The sequence below is a fragment of the Protopterus annectens genome, chromosome 13.part0, assembly GCF_019279795.1.
Source record: "Protopterus annectens isolate FY-2018-M chromosome 13.part0, PAN1.0, whole genome shotgun sequence".
NCBI classification, from domain to species: domain Eukaryota; kingdom Metazoa; phylum Chordata; order Ceratodontiformes; family Protopteridae; genus Protopterus; species Protopterus annectens.
Genome location: NC_056747.1, coordinates 120,758,110 through 120,785,917, shown reverse-complemented (window position 1 = coordinate 120,785,917; position 27,808 = coordinate 120,758,110).

The window sequence follows — 27,808 nt, the reverse complement described above, 5'->3', positions numbered from 1 at the left end:
CCATGATTATCCTTTCCATGTCTGCAGCTCCTTGACTGATCCCCAGCCCTTCTCTTCTATTTTGATGACATCTGTAGTTCCTTTCATGAATGGCACAGGGCTTGAATCTGTGAGGTGCACATATGTGAAGTAATGCCAGTTAAATGTAGCTTAGAAGGTTTGGCACAAGTGTCATTTGTTCTTTGTGCATCTTCTTAAACATGTCCTTAAACTTCCCAACCCCTACTTAATTTGATCTTCTTTCTGGAATGTGGCTTAGATAGCAATAAAACATTCTGTAGTAAAATATATTGACTGCTTTATGAGAAGTGAATTTTTAAACAAATGCTTATGACTACATAGGATTACATCTGCATTAGTTAACCCTGAATAGCGGTGTCATGTCAGTGTTACTGCTAAGAGATGTATATATCTACCTACATACTTGGCATTGGAGTAATTATTTATCTGCTTACATGTGCTGCAGTTTAAAGAAATCATACTGTACTTGATTGTTAGCCTGTAGGATTTCAGCACCCCTGCCCCAGTTATTCTAATCCACAATCTGAGCAGAATAATAGATCTGATTTTGTTAATCTTCATTCATTCTTTACATGTGGGCTCAGAACCGATCCTTGGTTCTGACTTGGCCATTTACCAAGCCTGCACCAGCCAGAAACCTCTCGAGCTAAGCTTTAGCCATAGTGCTCTTCTCCATGTTACCTCAGATCTTGTTTGTCACGTAAGAAACAAGACGTGACAGACAGCCTCTCAGTTAAGTGCTTGTTTTGTTGATAGTTTGACAGGAATTTTCTTCCTTTGACACTTTTCTTATAAAAAGTCTTGGTTTTTCAGTTGTACCCTTTTTGCTAGTGCCCTTTTTCAGCTTTACTTCTCTTTTGTTTCTACCAGTTGATAACTTCTTTACCATTGTTGGTATCTCCCCTTACCCGGTTGGATAGTCTTTTGTACCATAGTTGGTACTACTTCTGTTCTATCTTTTATCTCCTAAGATTGTACTGTGTTTATTATTATTTTATTGTTGTATTGCCTAAATTTGGATTGTCTTTTCCTGTTTGGGAATTGTTATAATTATTGTGGAAAACATGTCAGAAAAGAAAACAACTACTGGTCTTAAAAAATCTGACAAATGTGACAGAAAAATTCCTAACGTAGACAGTCATATGACTTGTGTTTGCTGTTTAGGGGTTTCTAATTAATCGGAGAAACTTCCTTGTGATATATGTAAGACTTTCAGTTCCTGCACTCTTGCGGAATGCAAAAATAAACTGTTTCTTGCTGGTTACTAAAATCTCCTTTTTTGGAGGCGATCTCTGAGACAGAGACTTCACCCCCTCTGAGGAAAGATGACAAAAAGAGGAGTAAGTCTCTTACTGCTTCTCCTCATGAGTCGAAATCTTCAGAACAGAAGCCTAGGGTTTCTACGTGGTCGCATAAGGTGTCTTCGGTTCCTAGACTGAAATCCTCTGCTCCGATCTTGGCTCCAAAAGAGACACTGTTTCATCTGCTCCGACCTCTGCTACTGCACCATTAACTTTGCTTATGGCACCAACTGTTACTGCATTGTTAACTTTGCCAATGGCACCGACTACACTGCCTGCTCTGATTTCTTCATCTGCTCCATCTCTGGCACTGACAACCACCATGAAGACTGCCTCAGCTCTGACTAATCTCTCCGCACCTATAGTCAATCTGGAACAAGTATTTTCCCTTCCTGAGTTTCATAGCGGTCTTTCAGCCTCAGCTCAGAGAGATGATTTTCTTCACAGGACCAGATACTCCCTATTGGTAGATCCCCTCTATGGGCAGCAGTATAGTCCTTTCCTTAAACATCCAGTTTCACCATCAGGGTTATCTACCTGTTCCTCCAAGAGCCTATCTGAGTTAGATATAGTGGACTGGTAGACCAGGTGTTGATGGTCAGATCACTTCTTCTCCTCAGAAACCCTCCCTCCCAATAGGAGCCAAGGACCCTGCTCCAATGACTCCACAGTATTTTCCTCCTCCAACTTCTTTGCAGGTTTTGGAAGTTTTGCCACTGACTGCTACCCCGATTCCAGTGGCTTTGGCACTGATAGTGGATCTCACTTTGGTGCCAGAGACTTCTCTTTGGTCTGAACCCTCTGCAGAAACAGGCCATCTTCGGGTCCGAGAATGGCCTGCCTTGGCAGTCCCATCACTTCTAGAGGCTCCTTCCCTGGGGCTTGGTCCTTTGGGGTGGAGTGTGACCCCGGTTCCAAGTTTGTCCTTTTCAGTTCCAGGCTCCCATACCTCCTCGGGGGGGTCCACCCTTCCAGGTGATGGAGAGAGCTTTAGTTATGGCTGGCTCCCAGCTGGATCCATTGGCATCGGTGACACAACCCTCTCCTCCTGTTTCTTTGCCACAGCTACTACCTCTCACTACTGTTGGGCATCGGGTTCAAGAGCCGCAAGTTAGCCTTCATCAAGGTTCCCCTTCTGTGGGTTTCTCCTCTGACTATCCCCTCAGGGAGGTTCCTCGCAAGAAAGTGTGTAAGAGGAAACATATTGATTCCCTGGGGAATCGCTAACTGAAGATATGGACTTCGATGACTGGGAAGAGTCCCCATGGTCACACCCTAAAGATGTTTCAATTGGGGACATCCTAGAAATATTGAAACAATGGGGTGACTGGAAGTCCACAACCCCTTCCCCCAAGGAGAACGTATTCTTGCAAGCTTGCCCAGCTCTCTACCTCCTGGGTGACCCCCCCTGCAGATGAACTTGTCCAGTACATCTTGCAGCGGGCTTGGATAACTGCTGATGCCATTGAGCCGATCCCATGTAGGCAAGATAAGATACTCTCTCCATCAGAAGATCAACCCATGGCGGCAGCCACAAAGAAAGAGCTCACCGATGAGAGCTCTACTGGCCATCCCCCAAACAGGGAGTCTCTGGCAATAGACAGGATAGGGAAGTGGGTCTTTTCTTCAGTGACCTTTGCAATCAGGTCTATGAACTACTTGGCACACTTCACACAGCTTCAAAGAGACTTGATTTCAGAGCTTTCCAAAATGCTAGCAGGAGCAGTGTCTGATGAGGTGCAGAACAAAGTTGCCTCACAACTAGCCACCTTGGAGTCTATTTCCAACTCGTCCATAAGGTTGATTTCACACTCAACTGAAGGGGCAGCAAGAGTGGCAGGCGCTGGGGTCGTAGCCAGAAGCCACACCTGGATGCGACTTTGTGATTTCACGGACCCTTTCAAGTCCTCCTTCTTTAACGCCCCCATAGAAACCTCATCCCTGTTTGGCTCAAAGGTTTAGGATACCTTGGCCAGGTGTGAAAAGGATGGTAAGACCCTGTCTGCTGTAGGCGTCCATTTCTCTACTCCCCAGAGACCCTACTCCAGGAACAACAAAAGTGGAAAGATGTGGTACCGAAAATCGCAAGGGCCTTTCTGCGACATACAGGCCGAATTTTCCCCTGGGGCAGGGGGGGAATTTAAATGGAAGATGCCCTTTTAGGAGCAGAAGAGATCCATGGAACCAGGGATCCAGGGATTCTTTTTCTGAACAGCCCTATCAGCACTCCTGAAGAGCGGCCCAATTGCTTGCCTCTGGAGGCAGTCAGGGGTCATTTTTCTATGCACCACTTTGCCTGGCAAGAGATAACCACAGATACTTGGGTGCAGATGATAATAACCAGATGATATCACATTCCCTTCCTTTCAAAGCCAAAACCAACTGGGCGCATTCCCGACATTCCACCCAGTCAACAGGAATTTGCAGCAATAGAAATTCAAAAGCTGCTTTCAAAAAAGAGTCATCCAAGTAGTCCCCCCCAGACCATCAAGGATCTGACTTTTACTCAAGATTCTTTTTAGTGCCAAAACAAACAGGGGACTGGAGGCCCATTCTGGACCTCAGCAACCTAAACAAATTTATCAAACAAGTAAAGTTCCGGATGGTCATGGTACAGTCAATACTCCCTCTCTATAGATTTTCAGGATGCGTATTACCACATAAAAAATGGACAAATGCTCCAGAAAGTTTCTCCACTTCCAGCTGGGGACAATCATTACCAATTCTGAGCACTGCCTTTTGGTCTCTCTACAGCTCCCAGAGAGTTCATCAAATGCATGGCAGTGGTGACAGCTCACTTGAGACTATGAGGATTCTGGGTGTTTCCGTATATGGACGATTGGCTCCTTACCACCCCAACCAAGCATCAACTGTTGTTCATCCTACAGCAAACACTTTTGTCACACTTGGACATCACTGTGAATGAAAGCAAATGCAAACTAACTCCATCCCAAAGGCTGCAGTACATAGGGGTGGAATTCAGCACATGGATCTGTCGAGTATTTCTCCCCCTTCAAAGGTTGCAAAGACTGAGACTTCAACTCAAACCAGTTTTGAACCACACCAAGGTTCCAACAAGAGTAACTCTACAAATTTTGGGGTCTATGGCAGCTTCCACCATAATGGTTTCATTAGTGAGACTTCACATGAGACTTCTCCAATGGTTGTTGCTAACTCAATGGTCCCTGTTAGATCACCCTCTGTCTTACAAAATCAAGATAACCAATCTTTGCAAACAAGACCTTCTCTGGTGGCTGAAACCGGATCAAGATCTATGGAGTCGCCCATTCTCTGCTACTCTACCCATAGCCACAGTGACCATGGACACTTCTCTGAACGGCTGTGGGGCCATTATCAGGGACAGACAGTCCAAGGCACTTGGCTGCCCCTGGAGGCCAATTTGCATATCAATGTTGTGGAACTGAGGACAGTGCTTCTCGCGTTGCAAGCATTCCATTCTGTCCTCCCTTCAAGAACAATTGCCATTCAGTCAGACAACATGTCAGTAGTCTGGTACATAAACAAACAGTGGGGAGCTGGATCTTACCCTATATGTTGGAAAGCTATGAGAATTTGGCAATGGGCAATAGCTTCCAATTACTTTCTTGTAGCAATGCACATTCCAGGGGATTCCAACGTGATTGTAGACAAATTGAGTAGACGTATTCTCTTGCCTCATGAGTGGTCCCTAATCCGATAGTGGCAGCAAAGATTTTTAGTCACTGGGGTCAGTCTTGCTGTGATCTATTTGCCTCCCCCTCAAACCACAAATGCAGCAGCTACTTTGCCCTAATCCCCTCGTGGGGGGAGTCACCAAGGGATGCTCTCCTACACGATTGACCCAGGGGTCTTCTCTATGCCTATCCCACTCTCCCAATGATACCTCAATTCATAAAGAAGGCTCTTCGATTGAGAAGTAAAGTAATCCTCATTGGCCCTTACTGGCCTCACCAAATTTGGTTCCCTTTTCTGTGGCCTCATCTAATTAGTTGACCCTGGGTTCTGGACCCAATCCCAGACTTGGTAATGCATCCACAGGACTTGATTCACCCAAATGTATTCAGTCTCAAACTGACAGCTTGGTTCCTCCACTTCTGCTGATTGCCAGGCAAAGTGACCTATCCTCTCCAGTTCATCATGTTCTCTTGGCTTCACATAAATCATCCACCAGAAGGCTTTATCTTAGTAAATGATAGCATTTTTCTCTATGGTGCAAAGATAGGCATATTGACCCTTTCTCAGCACTAGTACCTGTTGTTCTAGAATATTTATCTACTCAACTGGAATCCAGAGCTGCAGCTTCCTCTATTCGGGTCCATCTGTCTGCAATATCCAACTACCATATTAGTTGTCTTCATGAGTCATTAATCTCTCACAGATGGTGTGTAAAGTGTTTCTAAAAGGGATTCTGCATATCAAGCTCCTTTTAAAACAACACTTGAACCATGGAACTTGACAATGGTTTTACAATCTCTAACCAGTTCTCCCTTTGAACCTGCAGACACATGTGATCTGAAATTCTTATCTTGGAAAACCTTATTCATGGTCGCTATTACATCTACTAGATGTATATCAGAACAACAAGATTTGAGTATTAAGAGTCCATTCTGATTTTTCACAAGGATAGGGTTTCCTTACGAACAAATCCTTCCTTCCTTCTGAAAGTGATTTTGGATCTGTCTATTAATCAAACTCTAGACCTACCTGCATTCTTCCCAAATTACTCTAATAAAGGGAAATATACTTTGCATTTGCTTGACGTTCACAGACAACTATATTTTTATCTTGACAAGACAAAGTCCTTTAGAAAATCTGACCAGATATTTATTGCCTATTCTGGTTCTACGATGGGGAAAGCAGTAGCTAAAGTTACCCTATCCAAATGGCTTAGAGACTGCATTAGCTACATCTACCAAGAAAATAACATGACTATTCCTGCAAGGATTAGAGCACACTCAACAAGGCCAGTTTCAGCTTCTGCAGCCTTCCATTCCAGGGCTTCCATGGATGATATTTACACAGCAACAACATGGGCCTCTCCTCATACATTTATTATGCATTATAAATTGGATATGATTTCTAAGGGAAGAGCTTCCTTCGGCTCAGGAATATTCTTCCTTAGAGCCTCCCAGGAAACAGGTAGCTAGAGACTCTGTCCCACATGTAAGGAATGAATGAAGATTAACAACATAAGATAAAGAAGTTATGTCTTACCATAACGTTCCATCTGTGTTGTTGATCTTCATTTATTCATTACAAACCCACCCTCCAACTGGCTCTTGGAGGTTTGGTTATGGTCCTTTCAGTCCTGGTAAGGTACTTGCTTAAAGAAAGCCTCAGCTTGTCTTTCTAGAAGCTGTCCTGTCCTTTGGGCAAACTCAATCTGAGGTAACACGGAGAAGGGCACTATGGGTAAAGCTTACCTCAAGAGTTTTCTGGCTGGCGTGGGCATGGTAAACGGCCGAGTTAGAACTGAGGATCGGTACTGAACCCACATGTAATGAATGAATGAAGATCAACAACACAGATGGAACATTATGGTAAGACACAACTTCTTTTTACTGACCAGCAATTCCAGTTAACTTCTGTTCCAAGAGAAAATGGCTCATTGCATTCAGTGATGTCTTTCCTATTCTAGGATGATGGCTTTTTTAGAGAATTATGGAAGAAAAGTGGTCCTGTAGGAAATAAGATTCCATACAGATACTGGATAAAGTATAAATAAAGTTGCCAGCAATTTTTTTACTGTTCAGCCAGCCAGTAAAATAAGTATTTCTAATTCCTGAAATTTTAAGAGAAATTACTAATAACTGGTTTATACCCTGCCAAACACAAATAAGTTGTGATTGCTAATAAGTCCCCAAGTTTCTACTTAATCCGTAAAGCACTGACAAAGTGGAAATGTGACCAATGAATTAAGGTGCATTACAACACAGAAACTGTGAAGGCACACCTTTGGTTAAATAAAACAGAAAATCATGTATTTCTACAGGAGAGAGCAGAACATTCAACGGACCACTCAACTAGTATCTTAAAACCAGCTAAACTACAGTAAAGAAAAAAAAGTACATTAAAAAAATCCAAAAGGACCAATAGAAGTATATCATGTGGTGCAGCTGTTGAAATTACTGCTTCACATGGACCAATAGAAGTATATCCTATGGTGCAGCTGTTGAGATTACTGTTTCACATATTCAATAGAAGTATATCCTGTGGGATAGCTGTGGACCAATAGAAGTATATCCTGTGGTGCAGCTGTTGTGATTACTGCTTCACATGGACCAATAGAAGTATATCCTGTGGTGCAGCTTTTGTGATTACTGCTTTACATGGACCAATAGAAGTATATCCTGTGGTGCAGCTGTTGTGATTACTGCTTCACATATACCAATAGAAGTATACCCTGTGGTGCAGCTGTTGTGATTACTGCTTCACATGGACCAATAGAAGTATATCCTGTGGTGCAGCTGTTGTGACTACTGCTTCACATGGATCCATAGAAGTATATCCTGTGGTGCAGCTGTTGTCATTACTGCTTCACATGGACCAATAGAAGTATCAGCTGTGGTGCAGCTGTTGTGATTACTGCTTTACATGGACCAATAGAAGGATATCCTGTGGTGCAGCTGTTGTCATTACTGCTTCACATAGACCCATAGAAGTATAGCCTGAGGTGCAGCTGTTGTCATTACTGCATCACATAGACCAATAGAGGTATATCCTGTGGTGCAGCTGTTGTCATTACTGCTTCACATGGACCCATAGAAGTATATCCTGTGGTGCAACTGTTGTCATTACTGCTTCACATGGACCAATAGAAGTATATCCTGTGGTGCAGCTGTTGAGATTACTGCTTCACATGGACCAATAGAAGTATATCCTGTGGTGCAGCTCTTGTGATTACTGCTTCACATGGACCAAGAGAAGTATATCCTGTGGTGCAGCTGTTGTGATTACTGCTTCACATGGACCAAGAGAAGTATATCCTGTGGTGCAGCTGTTGTGATTACTGCTTCACATGGACCAATAGAAGTATATCCTGTGGTGCAGCTCTTGTGATTACTGCTTCACATGGACCAAGAGAAGTATATCCTGTGGTGCAGCTGTTGTGATTACTGCTTCACATGGACCAATAGAAGTATATCCTGTGGTGCAGCTGTTGTGATTACTGCTTCACATATACCAATAGAAGTATATCCTGTGGTGCAGCTGTTGTCATTACTGCTTCACATGGACCCATAGAAGTATATCCTGTGGTGCAGCTCTTGTGATTACTGCTTCACATGGACCAAGAGAAGTATATCCTGTGGTGCAGCTGTTGTGATTACTGCTTCACATGGACCAATAGAAGTATATCCTGTGGTGCAGCTGTTGTGATTACTGCTTCACATGGACCAATAGAGGTATATCCTGTGGTGCAGCTGTTGTCATTACTGCTTTACATGGTCTAATAGAAGTATATCCTGTAGTGCAGCTGTTGTCATTACTGCTTCACATGGACCAATAGAAGTATATCCTGTGGTGCAGCTGTTGTCATTACTGCTTCACATGGACCAATAGAAGTATATCCTGTGGTGCAGCTGTTGTGATTACTGCTTCACATGGTCCAATAGAAGTATATCCTGTGGTGCAGCTGTTGTGATTGCTGCTTCACATGGACCAATACAAGTATATCCTGTGTTGCACAATTCTCAGGATTGTGGAATATGCCCTTTTCCTGATATTGTGCAATCTTGGCATTAGTATATATAATTAGCAAGAGGTGTGGGGAGCTTGCTCCCCCACAAAAAGCATTTTAAGTATTTTTTGTTTTAATTTTGCATGTACAGAGGTAAACACTATGTGCACGTGTACTAATATGTCAACATTTGTATTTTTGACATTTTGTGTTCGATGTTAGTCACATTGACATTTGGGTCTGTCAAAATCTTTAAGTTGACCTATACATGTATATGCATGTATGTCTGTGCATGGCTGCAGATGCTAGTCATCACTGTGTTTTGGTGGACTAAACACAGAGTTGGCAGATATACAAGATGGCACAATCCTAAGAGTTTGGAAATATTCCCTTCCTCCAAGTTTGGGTGATCTTGTACTTAGTATATATAATTTACAGGGGGTGTAAGGGGTGCAGGAAGTCTTTACGATCATTTTCAATTTTTTTTGTTGTTTTTTTTTTTTTTTTTTAGTTTTGCACACACCAAGGTTGTTTCTGTGCACAAGCATACTAGCTGGTAGACATTCACGATTTTAGCATATTGTGGTGTCTGTCTGGTGGATCAGTCCATTGACAAGGCAATGTCGATGTAAGCTGCTATACATATATATATATATATATATATATATATATATATATATATATATATAGATATCATAAAAAGCAACAGGCCACGGCTGTAGAAAAATAAAAGAAATGTATTCCACACAAGACAAAGGTGAGTACTTTCGTGGACTAAGCCACTTCATCAGACAATAAAAACAGAACAAAGCCCCCATGTTATACCATTTGATAAAATCCCCACCTTCATTTAAAGCCACACAACATAAAAATTACCACTCTCAAGAGATTCACTGTGTCACCTGAAAAAAGCTTAAAGTCAAATTGCACTTAAATAAAATTCATAGCATAGAGATGTACAAATAGGGACATATAAATATAAAGGACTAAACATATGTAAGTACAACTACTTAAGCAAATCCCTGCCTAACAAAATAGGCTTAGTATTTATTTTATCATTCAGTCCCTTCCCTGTACTAGCCCTAAATCTTACAATCCATTCAAGTTCTTTGGTCTCAACTCTCAATTTCATATCTCCACCTCTGCCATTGTCTATGAGCTGTTAATGAGCTGGTGTGTGCACGTATATACCAATATAAGGCAGCACAGAGAATTACGGCTATGAGCTGTTAATGAGCTGGTGTGTGCACATATATACCAATATAAGGCAGCACAGAGACTTACGGCAATGAGCTGTTAACGAGCTGGTGTGTGCACGTATATACCAATATAAGGTAGCACAGAGAATTACGGCTATGAGCTGTTAACGAGCTGGTGTGTGCATGTATATACCAATATAAGGCAGTACAGAGAATTACGGCTATAAGCTGTTATTGAGCTGGTGTGTGCATGTATATTCCAATATAAGGGAGCACAGAGAATTATGGGTATGAGCTGTTAACGAGCTGGTGTGTGCACGTATATACCAGTATAAGGTAGCACAGAGAATTACGGCTATGAGCTGTTAATGAGCTGGTGTGTGCACGTATATACCAATATAAGGCAGCACAGAGAATTACGGCTATGAGCTGTTAATGAGCTGGTGTGTGCACGTATATACCAATATAAGAAAGCACAGCGAATTACAGCTATGAGCTGTTAATGAGCTGGTGTGTGCATGTATATACCAATATAAGGCAGCACAGAGAATTACGGTGATTAGCTGTTAATGAGCTGGTGTGTGCACGTATATACCAATATAAAGCAACACAGAGAATTATGGCTATGAGCTGTTAATGAGCTGGTGTGTGCACATATATACCAATATAAGGCAGCACAAAGAATTACGGCAATGAGCTGTTAATGAGCTGGTGTGTGCACGTATATACCAATATAAGGCAGCACAGAGAATTATGGCTATGAGCTGTTACTGAGCTGGTGTGTGCATGTATATACCAATATAAGGCAGTACAGAGAATTATGGCTATGAGCTGTTAATGAGCTGGTGTGTGCACATATATACCAATATAAGTCAGCACAGAGAATTATGGCTATGAGCTGTTAATGAGCTGGTGTGTGCATGTAAATACCAATATAAGGCAGCAGAGAGAATTACGGCTATGAGCTGTTTAGGTTTTGAAGTCATGATGCAAAGTTTCAGTGTAATGAAATTCGATGTTAGGAGTTTTAGACATTGTGGGTTTTAGATGTTAATGTTTTGAGCTTCGATGTTATGAACTTTAGATATTTTGAAGGGGATCCCCTTTGGCATATGGCATGACATCTTTCTGAACTGATCTAAAACACCCTCAGTCCATGTTGCTTAATGTCAGCCTTTGGCTGGAATGCAAGGTTCCCTCTTCAATGGAAAACGAAGTAAGATAGATACTGGTCTTTGACATTTCATCAAACATTCAAATGATTGAAGCACAAAAACATATTAAAACATGTTTTATGCAGAGGGTAATCCCCTATGCCCCCACAACTCTTGTTATTTATATATACCAAGTCTGAGATCACACAACTGAGAGAAAAGAGCAAGTCTCTACCCCTGCTGTACTGCAACATCTGGCACACAGATGCCTTCAGTCTTCCTTTGTCATCTTATGATACTTAGAACTAGCTATGCTGGAAAAATAATCGTTTGACATTTCAAAGCCTGACAATCCGAATTTTTGATGAACTAAATGACTTTCATGTATGTATAAGTATATAGTTAGTGCTATTATTACTGTAAATAAGAGAAATCCTTACAATGGAAACTAATATCCAGGCTTTCTTCCGTAATGGGTAACAATACTGAAACACTTAACCACATTTGCTCATAGTACTCACTTATAAAATATTATGCACAAATGTGTTTCCTCACTGTTTTGTCTAATGCAAACAGTAATAAATCCCTGTCTCAGCTCTGTATTTCACAGGGACAAAAAATGGAAATTGTTTACATTACTAAGCCCACAATATCAATATAAATGCCTCAGTGTGTTGGCAACTGCTTGCAAACATCCAGTCTTACCCCCATTAACACCTAGATGAATTCCACAAAAGCACATCTGCATAGATTTACATCCAAATCTACTAAATATTGCAGTAATTCAACAGTCACCATGAAATGTATGATCAATGTCAATGATTGGGGTTGGAGGCTGGCATAATGGTTAAGGTGTTTGCCTTAGAGACTCAAGTTGGAGGGTTTGAGTCTCACTTGGGATTAATTGGCTAGGCTTAAAATTTGCCCACAAGGGCAGTTAGCCTAGTATGATCCTATGAACCCATCTATCTATGAACAATTTGAATAATGTAGTACTTGAGCTATTAGTTTCCAGAGCAGCAGTTTGTACGCATTAATGGCTTTGACTTTAAGCTGACATTTACTAGATCATTCCTTCTGCTTTGCCTGCTGGCTTCAATGTTGTAGCTGCACTCCCACACAGTGACCCATGGAACTGATGTCTTTGTAGTTCATTTATCTATTGTTTGACAAAGTATCAATGTCTTGCTAAAACCTAAGTTAGAGCATAAAGCAATTTCAAGTCCTTGAGCCTCTTCCTCATTTGAGAACTCTTGCAAATAGGGGAGCAGCAATTCTGGGATCTGCATGTTAAGCACTGCGACTCTCTGTCTTCCTTTAAACATAAACTAAATGACTGGATGGGTAGCCACAAATTGACTCCAAAAATGACTTGTATGATCTGCCTGGAGAACGAAAGTGTGATCTGAAGGAGGGCACTGGCAAGGTGTGAAGGGTCATGGGACTCAGTGGCCTTGGAATATTTATCAGTCTAGTAGTCTCTGGCAAACGTATGGCCCAGTGGCCATCAAGAATACTGAATACCTTTATATTGTGTATTTATAAATTATGTGATACATTTGTGCCAAGGATATTTGTAAATCCCATAACTGACTGACTTAGTTTAATGGTAAGCTTACTCAACAGATGTGGTAGATGTTGTGGAATGTAATTGTCTCTTTTTTTTTCCATTGTTGATGTCTATTTTGACATCTGTCTAAATATCACCTACTCAAGTTGCCTGCTGTAACCACAATTTTGTAAAAATGCTGAGTTAAATATTGCCTTGAAGACAAGACAGAGGTCATTCCACAGGAGTCTGTAGACTAAACTCATTCGTTTTTTTGAAGCAAGCCTTGTTTTTTAAACGTATTATCCCTGTCATGAAGGTGCACAATACATTTGGTAGAATAGCTACAGAATGTGGCATTATAGGTAACTGGACAAAATAACTTCCCTGACATGGCTAGATATACCTACAAGTGTCCTATGGAGATGACTACAACCCTTTCTAACACCATGTTAATACAGTGCTCAAAGCTGAGTTTTTCATGCTTGAAGTCTCCTGCATGTTTAATGATTTTTATTAGTTTTTAGAATTTGCTCATCTAGTTTGCAGTTAAGCTATGCTTATTTTGCCATATGTAATGCTATATTTTAACTTTGAAAAGAAGGCTATTGTCATTGCATCAAATATGAATTTTTATGAAACGACTTTTGTGGTACATCAGCTTATTTTTGTAGATGTAACAATATAGCCTGATGGGCACTCCGCTGCATTTTTTTGTTATCCATCCTGTCCTCCTGCTTTGACTTCAGAAAAGAAAGTCCTAAAGAGAAGAGGACCCCCTGTAGAACTTAACTGATTTTACCCACTGAATCCAAAAGAAGACTTATTACCAGTATCTGCTGTGTCTATTTACCAACTGTTTTACCCAGAGAATAATGAACTGTAACATTTACTTCACACAATTTGGAAGCAGTTTCTCTTTTACAAAAAATGTACCAAAAGTGTTTAATTAGGTGCAAGTGTGCTGTGAGCAGTCAGTCCTCCATTTTTTGTTTCTTTCTCTTCCTCAAAAACGTCATGTAAAAAAAAAGACAAGATTTAAAAGGCAGCATGTGTCCATGACAAATTCATTTTTGTCTAAGTCCAAGTGAAATAAATAAAAGCATCTTTCTGAACAGTTCCATGACATTTTGTTCCATAACAATGCAGAAAACAAGATGGCTGGTCTATAATTTCTGGAATTAACTATCACCTCTTACTTGTTTATTTGAACATTATTCCTGGCATTAGAGTTCTGGTGTGTATCCTGTTAAGACCTTATTGAAGATTATTGATAAGGTTCTAGTAAGCGTCTTCTTAATTCTGTACAAGAAACTACCTGGGCTGTCATCACTGATCAGAGCACATGTATTTTTAATGCCATTTACTACTGCAGTAAACATATTTTTCATGACTTTAGGTACTTTTTTTCAAAGTGAATATGTTATTTGTGTCTATTATTTAGTATTTTAAAACTTTAAATGCTAGGCAAGTAAACACTGCCCATTGTTTGGAAGTCACTGTCTCATTTACTTTTAGAATTGTATGCTCCTAACATTTACTTTTAGAATTGTATGCTCCTAATTCCTGTGTTTTGCTTGGCAACATAGGTTCCAACTATCCTGAGACCCTGAATATGCTAAAGTGGGTGTCCAAGAATGAATGACTAAATAAATGAATGATGCATGAATTAATTAATTAATTAATTATATCTCCCAACACTATATCCTTGATTAAATAAAATCCATGAATATTATTTCTGAAAATCTCATGGCTTATGTACTAACATTGACAGGATGTGTTAAGATTGAATAATATGATATACAATGTCTTTAACTGAAATTGTGATATTACACCAAGAAAATGCTTACACCTGGACTTAAGATTGAAGATTCAATTATTTATTGAGACTTCTACAGAATAAAGACCTTACTCAAATGAAATATTTTATACTAGTTAGAATCAAACATAACACATAAACAATCGCAGTGTTGCACATATAAATCACAAGTTAAGTTAGAGTGAATAATTGTTTTCATTTAATCATTTTAATTCACTTTTCCAGAATATAATAAATAGTAACCATTAGCAATTATTTTACTTTTCAACCAGAATTTTTTAATTAATCTTAACATGTATTGATTACAGTATTTACATTTTTAAATCCGGTGTAGTCTTATCCACACTACATTTATCTGAATGTAGATTGCACTATCTTAAGCCTTCTGTTATTTATTTATTTATTTATTGACCGGGAGAGTCCAACTGGATTACAAGTCCATTTTCAGTGGAGGCCTGGGGAGAAAAGCTCCAAGAGAATATTTTTTTTTACAAAGCATAGTTTTAAGGACAGACTTTTGATATACAATTTCCATAGAAGAGACTTTGACTTTCGTTCAATTCTCGACTGGAGTGCAGGGAGTGCCTTCTGTGTGGAGTCTGCATGTCCTCCCTGCGGTTGGGTGGGAGTTTGAAAGACATGTGTAAATGGGCATGCCTTCGTTGAAGGTTGAACATTGGGCTGGCACCTCGGCATTCATGAAAGTCTACTGCCAATCATTAGTGGACCGGAGTTCCGCTGTGGCGACCCCTAACCGGGAAAAGCCGAAAAGACAAACATTAACTAACAGATAGTATACATTCATTCTCTACAATATAATATTATATTTTAGAAGATATTCCTAAGTTTAGGATTCCTGTGATAGATTTACTATCAGAGTAAAAGCAGAGAGACGTAGAATAAGGCTCCGAGAGAGCAGATGATGCTCGCTATAGTTGAGAAGGATAACAAATTGATTTACTATATGTCTTCGCCTGGTTTTAGTTGAGAGGGATAACAAATTGATTTACAATATGTCTTCTCCTGGTTTTAGTTGCTTATGGAAAGCACAACACTGCTGGGGTAGTTTTCCCTAACTCCTAGAGAGATGGGATGAGCAGTAGATTAACAGTCCTACGTTGGTACAGTACTATGATTGGTTGGCTTAGCAGAGTTACTTAAGTTAGGTGAAGTGTTCTAATGAGACATTAGCCAGTGGGGATACAGGAGCACAGTCAATTATTCAAAAAGTGAGTTTTAACAAGTTTCTTGAACTGTGATAGGGATTTGTTGTCAGTTATTGTGGGCAGGAAGGGAGTTCCAGGTTTTTGCTATACAGTGGCTGTAGACAGACTTACCAGCTTCATTGTTATGTTTGGTTACTTTGAGGAGGATTTGTGTGCTAGACCTCAAGGGCCTGGTGGTTGTATAGGGTTGCAAAATATTTTGAAAGGCTGGGGTGTTTTCAGAGTTATGTATTATTTTGTGAGCTAGTGATAGTTGATTGAGTTGAAGTAGTAGTGGTAGTTCTAGTGAATTGAGTGTTTTTAGGCATTCACAGTGATTTGTTCTGATCGGAGAGGTTGTAGCAAATTATTATTATAACAACTATCAAGTTTGTTTGGGTCAGATTTGTGAAGATTTGTAAGCACAGGGGAGGCATAAAGTAGAGTGGATAGTAGGCGAGTCCTTGCTATTGTAGTTTTGGAGTGGTTAGTGAGGAATTTTTTATTGCGATACAGTAGGCCAAGTTTTTTATGTACTTTTTTTTATGGTTATAGAAATAACAAGACACGCCAAGAAGAAAATTTTAAACTGCACAAACAAAAAATAGCTGCGGAAAGCAGTCCAAACAGCACCCTCTTTTTCTCAGTACTATATAATTGTTTTTAGATTGCACTATTTTCAAGTAACAAATGTAGGAAATTGAATGAGATTTGAATGGGTTGGCATTTGTGTGTTTCAGGGATGCATGAGCATTGATGTGTAGGCAAATACTATATAAAATATATGTCAACAGTATTTTATTTCATTTTAAAATGCATTGCATTCAGTAATGAATTTTATACTTGCTTGTGTGTTTGTGTATTATTTGCATCACAAATTAGGTTAATCTCACTAATTGATAGAACCATGTGATGCAATTAGAAGTTATATATAGATGAACAGTAGGAGAGAACACTTTGTCTGAGGAAGTTTTCATATACAGAAAACGAAAAGCATTTAATATTATTACACGTTTTTAATTTAACCATTTGTATTATCAGTTGGATCCACTTAATATTTTATTAAATGATTTGAACAGCAGACAAGCAGAGAGCCGTTATTTCAACTGAATTGAGAAAAAGAGGGTGCTGTTTGGACTGCTTTCCGCAGCTATTTTTCGTTTGTGTGGTTATAGAAATATGTAGGTCAAATCTAAGGTGATTATCTATTTCAACCCCTAAGAGTTTGGCATGATTTGTGGTGATGATCGTGGTCTTGTTAAAGGAGATGAAGAAAGAATTAGTGGGAGGTGTGGCTCTGTGGGAACTAAAGAGTACTAGCTTTGTTTTACTGTTGAGTCTGTTTTCATGATTCTTCCGATTAACTTCATTTTGTAAATATGAAAGTTCTTTTCCCTGCACTGTTTTCCATTATTTGTCTATACTGGATTTAGCTACATATGAAACACCAATCAGTTTACTTCCTGTCTACTACTGTAACCCCATCTGCCACCTCCATAACTTTTATGCAGAAAATTCCATGGAATTTCTGTTTTCCAAAACACTATACCTCATGAGCTGCATGCCACCCTCAAATATATATTTTTATTAATATGAAAAAAACATGATTACATTGTCTTCCTCAGGAGAATTACATATCCAATATTTTGCATCTGTATTTTTTTCCTTTAGCATTATTAAATGGGATAAAATCCACCTTTATTATAGTTGCATCTGTTGATCCCAAATTTATGCCCATTTCTGTAGGGAATGACATGCATCCTATAGTGTTGCCAAATGTGTAATTGTTACACTAATATTTTTAAATTCAGTTATGTGGTTTGGAATCCATTGTAGTTTGAAGTACACACATGACCAACTTGTTATGTGATTTTTTTTCATTATTTTCTCATTCATAATATGTGATTTTTGTTTACCAATAATTCATATTCTTTCTTTAAGTTTAGCATAAAGTGTTGTACCTATAACTTTTCTCACAGGCTTCCATTTCTAGCAAGCTAGAAATTTGAGTTTATTCTTACTCTTGATTTCCCATTTCTTATTTCCTCTCCTCTGTAAAGTATCTTGTCAGTCTGAAAACTGTGATCTCCAAATTACCACAGTTGAATCACTATAGTTTTTATCAACCAGGTCCAACCTGATATATTCTCAGTTAGTAGATGGTCTTTGCTTAAATTAATCCACTGAACCAAGTTAAAAAGCAGCTATCTATGTTGAGTGTTGTGGCATCAGTCATCCCACCTGTTGTTTTAACATGATTAGCCTGCTGTGAGATGTAGCTTTCCTAATCTTTTTCCTTTATAGGTTCACAGGGTTATAGGTTATAAGCTAGTTGCCCTTGGTGGCCATTTTAAGCCTAACCAATTTCCCTTTTTGTGTTCAAATGAACCTATCCCACTTGGTTAAAGATTGGTCTTAATCATCCCATGGTCAATAAATATATGTATATATTAATGTCCGAACACGCTAAGCAGCAGTAGGCAGCCATCGGCTTGACAAAAATCCAGTATGACTATATTAAAAATAAATATAAAAAGTTTATTCGGTAAGCGCTTTCACATCTGCTTCCTCAAACAGTAAAACATTTTCAAAATACAAACACTTACTTAAGTAGTGATCATGTGGTAAAATTAATTATTCAATTAACTTGTTTAAAAAGACACAACATCCTATAAAGTATATTTACTAAAACATATAATATATATACAATGATTTGCCTTATAACTAAAATAATTTCATCCTAACTTTTTATCCATGTTATTATTTCATATAACAGGTTATATTGAAACAGCGATGTTTTCTGTTGCATAACATCTACTCACTGCAAATATATAGAAATATGCAGCTACTTCACCTTTTGTTATGTATGCGAAGTTCTTGTAAATATACATGGATATCTAATTAGTAATTGCCTATATTGATGCCCTATAACTCAAATTTGGCATCTAAATTTACTTATATAATAATGCCTAAAATACCAACTGTCAATAGTAATAACATTGCCTTCATTACATTATAAAGTCAATATTCAGAACCGCAAACTTCCATAGTATCACTAGAATAGTGTACATAAGTATATATAAGAAAGCCTATGTTTTAACTAAAAATGGTAGTTTATAATATGTGTATTTTTGAGACAGAATGTTCTCTGACTACAGAACGCTTTGCAGATCAACCGCAACTATGAATGATTTTTTGTTATGAAGTTATAATCACTAATGTTTCGGTTGTAAAACCCAAGAACATATCCTGTTATTGTGTTGCACATGTTAAATTAAAATATTAGCGCTGTATTCTTACATTATGTAGAAATAAACATTTACATTTAAAACATGAATTGGATACCTATGGCGAGTCCTTATCTTCACCTGGTGTTGTTTGATATATACATTGTGTGGCTGCAGGTTTCAATGTGTATGTGAAATGCTATATTACAAATGAAATGGATGGATATGTATGAATATCACATATATATGAATTAAAAGAAGTGGTAATGAATAAGTGAAGAGAAATAGATAAAAATAATAAAAATAAATGAAAATAAATAAAAATATATATGAAGAATGTGAAGATGTTTTATATGCACATACTCCGTAATATATAATGTGTGGCCACTAAAAAATTCCTAAGAGGTTGTTAAATTCAATCAATGTGTCTTGTAGCTGTATATATAAACTAATTATGAATATACCTAAATATTGCATTCATGTTAATAATTTACAACTAAAAATATGGTAACTAAAGTACATGTATGACCATATAATAAAATGTTCTTATTTACTAATGTGGATTGATCTATTTATTAGAATGGGCTTGATAGACACTCTTTCATTAAGGCCTTTGCCTTTATCTGCCCTCATTCTAATGATCCAAGTTAACTCTTTATTTTCTGTGACATTTCTTATATTTTCTTCTCTTATAGTTGGTTGATTTATATCAATCACCATGTATTTAAACGTATGCTCAATGCCATGTGACTGTGCGTGCTTAGCTAGAGCATTGTTTTGATAGTTAACCCTGATAGCATGCAAGTGCTCCCTTATTCTATCTCAAAATGCCCTGTCAGTTTTTCCTATATAATAGGAAGTGCAGTACTGGCATATTGCTAAATATACTACATGCATAGTATTACAGTCCGCTGTTACTTTAAAATGATAAATTTTGGCTGTATCAGGATGCACAAATTTGTCTCATTTATATAAATACAGTAATTACACCTTCCACAAGAAGATGTTCCTATATGACATTCATTTCTCAGTGTCCCTCCTTGATAACATAATAATCTTTTAAGGTTAGGTTTATTTTTGAATTGATATCTGGGTTCTCACCTACAATGTTTTTAAGATGTATATCTGTGGTGAGGATACGCCAATGTTGTTGTATTATCTTCATGGTATCATAATTATCTTTAGTGTAATACATAGGTATTTTCAAAGTAGGTATTACACTTTCTTTACTAGTTTGCAATGTTCTTATGTTGGAATAAAAAGGGGCAGCTCTATTCTGTCTCAACAAATCCATGTTTTTCAGCCCACGTTCTATTTCACATGGGTGATACCCTTGCTTGATCAACCTGTTTTTAAAAATATCTATTTCATTTCTATACCCATCATGTGTAGCATTAAGGAATGAAATCCTCATAACTTGCCCTTTGATAACATTATCAAAAATATACTGAGGATGCATACTACGTCTATGAAGAAGTGTATTTTTATAACACTTCTTTCCATATACTCCAGTGTTTATTGACGTGTCCATCACTCTTTCAACAAAGACATCTAAGAATTCAATCCTATGAGTTGAAATACTAGATGTAAATTTGAGGCAAGCAGTCATACTATTCATTTGTTGTATACAATCATGCAAGTTACATTCATTGCCTTTCCAGAGAATAAAGATATCATCCACAAAACAACAATAAATTACATGTGTCTTGAATCAAGGTTTCACAAAAAGTTGTTCCTCTTCCCAAAAGGCCAAAAATATGTTGGCGTAACTATTGGCACATGAGGAGCCCATAGCCACGCCATCACATTGAATATAGATAGTATTATCGAAGACAAATACATTGTTTTCAAGTATGATTTCAAGGAATAAACAAATAAGGTCAGTCCTAGATGTACTGTATTCACTATGTTTTGAAAGGTATTTCTTAATATAATCAATGCCTAAGTCATTGGGAATCATTGTAAATAATGACTGCACGTCCAGGGTTACAAATATCATGTCCATTTCCATCAAGTTGGTACTACTATAGGTGTGTAAATCCATCAAGAACTGTTTAGTATCTTTAAGTATAATCTCATTTTTGTCCAAGATGGGTTTTAACTGCTTTTCCACATATAAGGAAAATGGCTCTGTACTCCAACCTCTTCCTGAGACTACTGGTCTCATAGGAGGATGGTAGGCATGTTTGTGTATTTTCGGTATGCCTTGTATTGATGGTATAGTAGGATATTCAACTTGTAAAAACTTAGCTAAGTCATTAGTGATAGCATGTTCCATTAATAAATCATTTACAGTCTTAGTTATTGTGGATTTAATCCTATCCATTTCACTTTTATTAATAACTTTGTAGTGTTGTATGTCATTGAGCATGTCTAACATTTTGTTATTATAATCTACCCTATCCATAATGACCAGTGGACCTCCTTTGTCCGCCGGTCTGAATACAACCTCAGTATCATTCTGTAATCTTTGTAAAGCTTTCCTTTCATAATAATTTAAGTTAATTTTATATTTATTGTTTGTGTGCTTCTCTTCATTAAACAGTGTATAAATATCTTCCTCAACCAAGCTATGAAAAGCCTCCACGAGTGGATGGTTGTTTGGGACGAAATCACTCGGTTTCTTAAATGCATTATAACTGATATTTTCATTATTTCTGAAGCTATACTTTAGCATTAAATTTCTTGTAAACATCTTGATATCAGTAGCTTAGACCTTTATTCAGTATATTCATCTCATTAATATCAAATATTTTACTAGAAATGTTCTATGTTAAACAGTCTTCACTTGATTACACATCTTTTTGAGGGTATGATTTGATTCCCTCTCTGTCGACAGCTTCCTTTTCTGGTGTCCACGACTGTTGGAGCGATTCCCTCTTGCCCCCTTCTCCACCGAGATGGGAAGGGGGAATTGTTGAAAATCCATATGGTTGCTATGTTCATTATTGATGTTTACTTTGGATGTTGTACTGACCATGGCATATGTTTTAGGTCATACTACCAATTCAGTATTGTCTATTTCATTGCTCAGGTCTATACTTTGTACTATAGCTGGATGTGTTTCCATTGTTTTTGGAACATTACTTGTTGTATTTTTGGTTACATGAACCTCTGAGGCATCCCTGCTTATGTTCTTACTAGCAGATACATTATCGGTGTTACTAGTATCCAGTTTCATTATTTTCTCTTTCTTTTCATGGACATGGTTTGTCCGAACATAGCTTGTGCGATAAGATATAGGGACATCATTTTCTTCCCTAGTACTTTCAACTATGCGTCTATTGACCTGAGCAGGTCTGGGCCAGGTGAAGACATGGCCCAGTCGAAAGTCCTGAGTGTCCCTATCTAATTTAACATGTTTCTGTTGTATCAATCATCTTTCATAAACCATAATACTATCCAAAACATTGAACAGTGCTTCATCAACTAATTTAGTTGGATAAATAGAATAAAGTGCTTGTTGCTGTTCAATTATAGAGTTTCTGAGATGTATCTCTTCAGGTTTAAAAAAGTCAAGCATTAAGTGAATATAGTTCATGCTCACCTCAATGTTCAATTTTTGCCATTTGGCAAGAAGTTCAGGATATTGTTCTCCATAGGTGGGCATCTTGAGAACTCAAAGACCCCTCGGAATGATTCATCTGTTAATACATGCTTCAAAGTGTTGTCGTTGTGCTGTTAAATGCTTTAATTTAAACAAATCCTCTTCTAATTTTTCCATTGCTATGCGCAGCTGTTCCATGGTATCTGCATCATTAGATTCAGTCAATTCAATGTTGTCACCTCCATACAGCAATAACGGATTGGTTTCACTTTTCAGGCAGGATACAAATTTAAATTGAGCGAGTTTTCACTTCGTGCCGGTCAGTTCTATTACTGCAGATAGGCAATTCATTTTGAGTAGTAGGATTGACCAATGCTGGTTCTACTCTCATAGGTCCAGGTGGTCTATAATCCAATTCAGTGTTTGCATTGTCTTCCGCCATGTCTCCGTCGGGTGTGTTAAAAAGAAGAAAGATAACAAAAATGTAGATAACCACACTCAGAGTAAAATAGAAAATATATAGGCAATTGCTAATTAGATATCCATGTATAATTACAAGCACTTTGCATACATAACAAAAGGCGAAGTAGCTGCATAGTTCTATATATTTGCAGCGAGTGGATGTTATGCAACAGAAAACATCGCTGTTTCAATATAACCTGTTATATGTAATAATAACATGGATAAAAAGTTAGGATGAAATCATTTTAGATATAAGGCAAATCATTGTATATGTTATATGTTTTAGTAAATATACTTTATAGGATGTTATGTCTTTTTAAACAAGTTAATTGAATAATTAATTTTACCACATGATCACTACTTAAGTAAGTGTTTGTATTTTGAAAATGTTTTACGGTCTGAGGAAGCAGATGTGAAAGCGCTTACCAAATAAACATTTTATATTAATTTTTAATATAGTCATACTGGAGTTTTGTCAAGCCGATGACTGCCTACTGCTGCTTAGCGTGTTTGGACATTATTTATACAGGTTTTGTGAAAGCACAGAGACATTTACTCTGTCGAGTGTGGTCCTCTACATTTTTGTTATATGTATATATTACCTATAATGAAAATAACTGAGATCATACCATAGATAATTTGAGGGGATCCATGCATGAGATAAAACATTAGGAGCTGCCTCTGTCCGCTAGTAGTACAGGTATCATTCGTACAGTAAATGTTTCCCATCCATAGAACCAAGATGCACTTGAATATGGACAGGGATGAACTTTGTTTGTGGATGGGGAGTCTGTTCCAGTGCAGTCCTCTGCAAGATATACCTGCCCCTCCAAACCATTTTGATGATGTTGCAGAAGAGGGTTTATATCCCTAAACCAAATATATGTTCTTTATATTGATCACTGCTTCAGTAGCTTTAGCTATATGGGTTATAAACTGCCAAGGCTATAACAGCCAGCCAGCTTCCAAACTTCATGGCACCTTCCACACACCAGAACTGTCAGGCAGCCTGAGCTGAGCTGACTATAAGACAAGTTTAGGCACCAAGCCTTTCAGAGCTTTACTGCTGCCAAAAAGTACTTTCCTCTGTGGCTTTTGAGGATTGGCAGTCAGCTTCTTCTTTTCCTTTGCTGGGCAGATTAAGTTCTCTTTGGGAAAAAAAACTTCCAGTTTCTTATATTTACTAATGTTTTATTACTTTCCTCTTCAGATAAATTATTTTAAAGCTAGGAGTGTTGTGTGTTAATGGACTGTCTTAAGACTGTAACATACTTTTAAATGGAGCATGCATTTTGTCAGTTTAAAAGTAGTGTAAATGTGTAAATTAAAAGATGAGATATTTTCTCTGGAGAAATTATGCTTAATTTTCAATTCTGAGGCTGCCATAGTGAAAGTGCTTTTCACTGTGTTTCTTCTGTGAAAAAGTAGCACTTGTGAACTGGTAGCTTTACTGGGATTTGCTGCTTGTCCTCCTCAGGAAAGAAGCGCAGTTTTTGGCTTGACATGGAACAGATTTTTGTTTCATTTTGTTTATTATTATTGGTTCATCCTTCTTCCAGCCCAAAAAAAGAAAATGTTAATAAAACAGACTTTTCCACCACAGTAGGCTAGCAAATTGCTTCAGCCACAAGTGGGTGAATCTGCTGTGGATGTTTGGTGCACCTCAGACCACTCATCTTTTACCGCAGATCCCTCTGGTGTAACACCTACAGCCACTATGACCCAGGGATTAGCCACATCCTCTATGGCTGTTGGAGTCTCCTCAATGCTCAAGGGAGATTCATGCTTGTTTGTCCTCGGAGAGGGAAAAGGGAAGGTTTCCCTGAGTGCCATGCCCATCCCTGCGGAAGCAGCGGCTGCCATTAGTAATGCAAAAATGAAGAAAACCAGACATGTTTCTACTCTTCCTGAAATTTCTTTGGATAGGAGTAGCTTCCTGGGACTGGCTCAGGGTTTAATACAGGCTATTTATCCTTGTAGAGTAGTTTCAGATAAAACAAAGAGGGATTCCTCTTTTCCTGAAGGTATTCAAGAGTCTGAACCTGAACAGGAAGATATAGGGTTTTGTCCTCAGATTTTTTTATTCAGACTTAGAGGAGAGCTCAATTTCTGATTCTTCCTGTAATGACTTATTTCTCTGAGGTTATTGTTAGAATATCCCAGAGTTTTCAGTGGGAGAAGATTTTTCAGTCCCACAGAAAATACTATGAGTTGTTACAGAAGGATTTTCCAGAACCTGCACCCATTCCTCCTGTCCTGTCTGCTCTAGAGGATGTGTTTCACTGCCTGGAATTTTCTTGATTGTCACATACCTGCTCTTAAAGAGGCAGATAGGATGCATAATGTTCTCGGTCTTGTAAATGTTTTTATACACAATTCCCACACCTGACATAGCAGCTATAGCCCTAGTCGACTCCACCGCTGCTAAGCAGTTAGTTAATTCCTATCCTATTCTTTCTAATAAGGATGGGATAGGAAATTTACTGATAGGTACTATTTTAAAGAGGTTTGATTGGCTGCATTCTCAGAAACTCCCAGGTACGGTAAAAAATGAGATTTGAAATTCTTCCTTATATAGAGTTTTAGTGTCTGCCCCCTCAGCTGTAGAGGTGATCAAAAAGTGTGATGAAGAGGGCAAGCTGATCCAGGAAATATCTAAGATTTTTCAGCCATAATTTTCCAGTTGTCCAACAGATTTTCTTTCTGCTCATCCAAATTTGGCAAAAAAAAAAAAAAAAAAACAGAATAAACAATTTCAACAGAATTTAAATAAACAGATGTTTAAGTGTTTAAGAAAGTGTCAAGGGGGTTTCAAAAAGAAGTCTCCAACCTCCTAAAACCAAGAAAAGTCCAACAAGTTTGAATGACTTTTTAAACAACCTTGTGATCCCCTCTCACCCTGAACCTCTTCCAGAAAGGCTGAAACTTCATTTTTCTCTTTGGCAACAGATTGTTTCAGACAAACGACTTCTGAAAACCAATTCAACGGGGTTATGGAAGCCAGTGGGAGGAAATGTTTCCTTTCCAGGAGGGACATTCCTTATTCTGCAAGTCATACTCTTTTTGTTTCTTCCTGTTCATCACATGGTGTTCCAAGGAACTAAAGAACCAGTTCTCCTTAATTGGTGCAGAACGGGTTTTATTCAAGATTTTTTTACTGCCAAAAAATGCTTGCAGACCAGTTCTGGATCTTTCTTTGCTAAACCTGCTTGTGCTAGTGCCCAAATTCAAAATGATATAATTTTACAAACTGTTCCCTTTTCTTTCTCTTTCAAGTTTCCTGGTAAAACTAGACTTAAAAGATGCTTGTCATCACATCCCTGTTCATCCAGACTTCAGGCATTTCTTAAAGTTTTATATTTCTGGATCACATTATCAGTTCTTTCTGCCTTACCTTTTGACAATCTACTGCACTAAGAGTGATAAAAAAGTGTCTGGCTCCAATTATATTTAGATGACTTGCATATCTTTACAGTATTTTTTTTGAAATGTCAGGAGTGTGTCTTTCTTAGGTGAGAGATCTCTTGCAAAAGCTGGCATTCTAAGAGAACGTTTAAAAGTCTTTCTTGACTTTCTCACAAAGGATTGATTTCCTGGGATGTGAACTAGACACCTCTATTCAAAAGGCTTTTCTTCCACATGAAAAAAATAGATCTTTATCTATATCTATTTTCTAAGGTTTTTCAGTAAGACTTTGGTCAGTGCAAGGGAATACTTTAGAAATGTGGGTCTCATGGTATCTGTTATTCTACTGATACCCCTGGCAAGACTCAACATGAGAAAGATGCAGTGGTATCTGAAATCACTTTGGCACTAGCATCAACAAATTTTATCTTTTCAGATTCAGTACTGAGGATTGTCAAGAGAAATGATTTGGTAGAGACAACAGATATCCTTAAAAACTAGTTTCCCCTTCTCCATCCCTGCTCCAAACCAGTCAGTCACACATGCTTCAGACTTTGCTAGGGGAGCAGTTTTTGGAAGGACAGAAGTTCAGGGGAGTGTGAGACACCAAGAACTGATGCAAGCACATAAATATCAAGGAGATGCTTACCCTGATCAAGGCACTCAATTCTTTGAACCATCTTTGGTCCCTGGGACCTCTTCAAGTGTTTACAGACAATACTGTGATCATGTGGTACATCAGCAAGCAAGGGAGAAGCAGGTAGTACCCCCTTTTGTAGCTTCCCTGCATAGTCTTACTCTACAGGCATCCTACATTCTGTCAGATCAAAATTGTGTGGCAAATAAGCTGAGCTGAACCAGGCCAGACCTTCATGAATGGAAACTGGATCCGGGGTCTTCCAAGACTTGATCTATCTGTAGGGAGTTCCTCAAAGAGACCTCTTTGCCTTCCCCTGATCAATTATCTGGCAAAATTCTGTTCTAGGACTCCATGAAAGAAGGCGTGGAAGACAGATGCCTTTTCTTTAATTTTTTGTGGAACAGGAATGTTTCTATATGCCTTTTTGTTAATATCTAGTGTACTTCTGAAGATTCAGAAGGAATTCCCCAATATCACTGAGGTGATTCCCTTCTGGCCCAGGCAACCGTGTTTCTCCTTTCTTTTGGAAATGGCAAGGGACAATTATCACAACCTTTCTCACAGAATGGATCTTCTCACACAAGTACAGGGGTGTTTGATA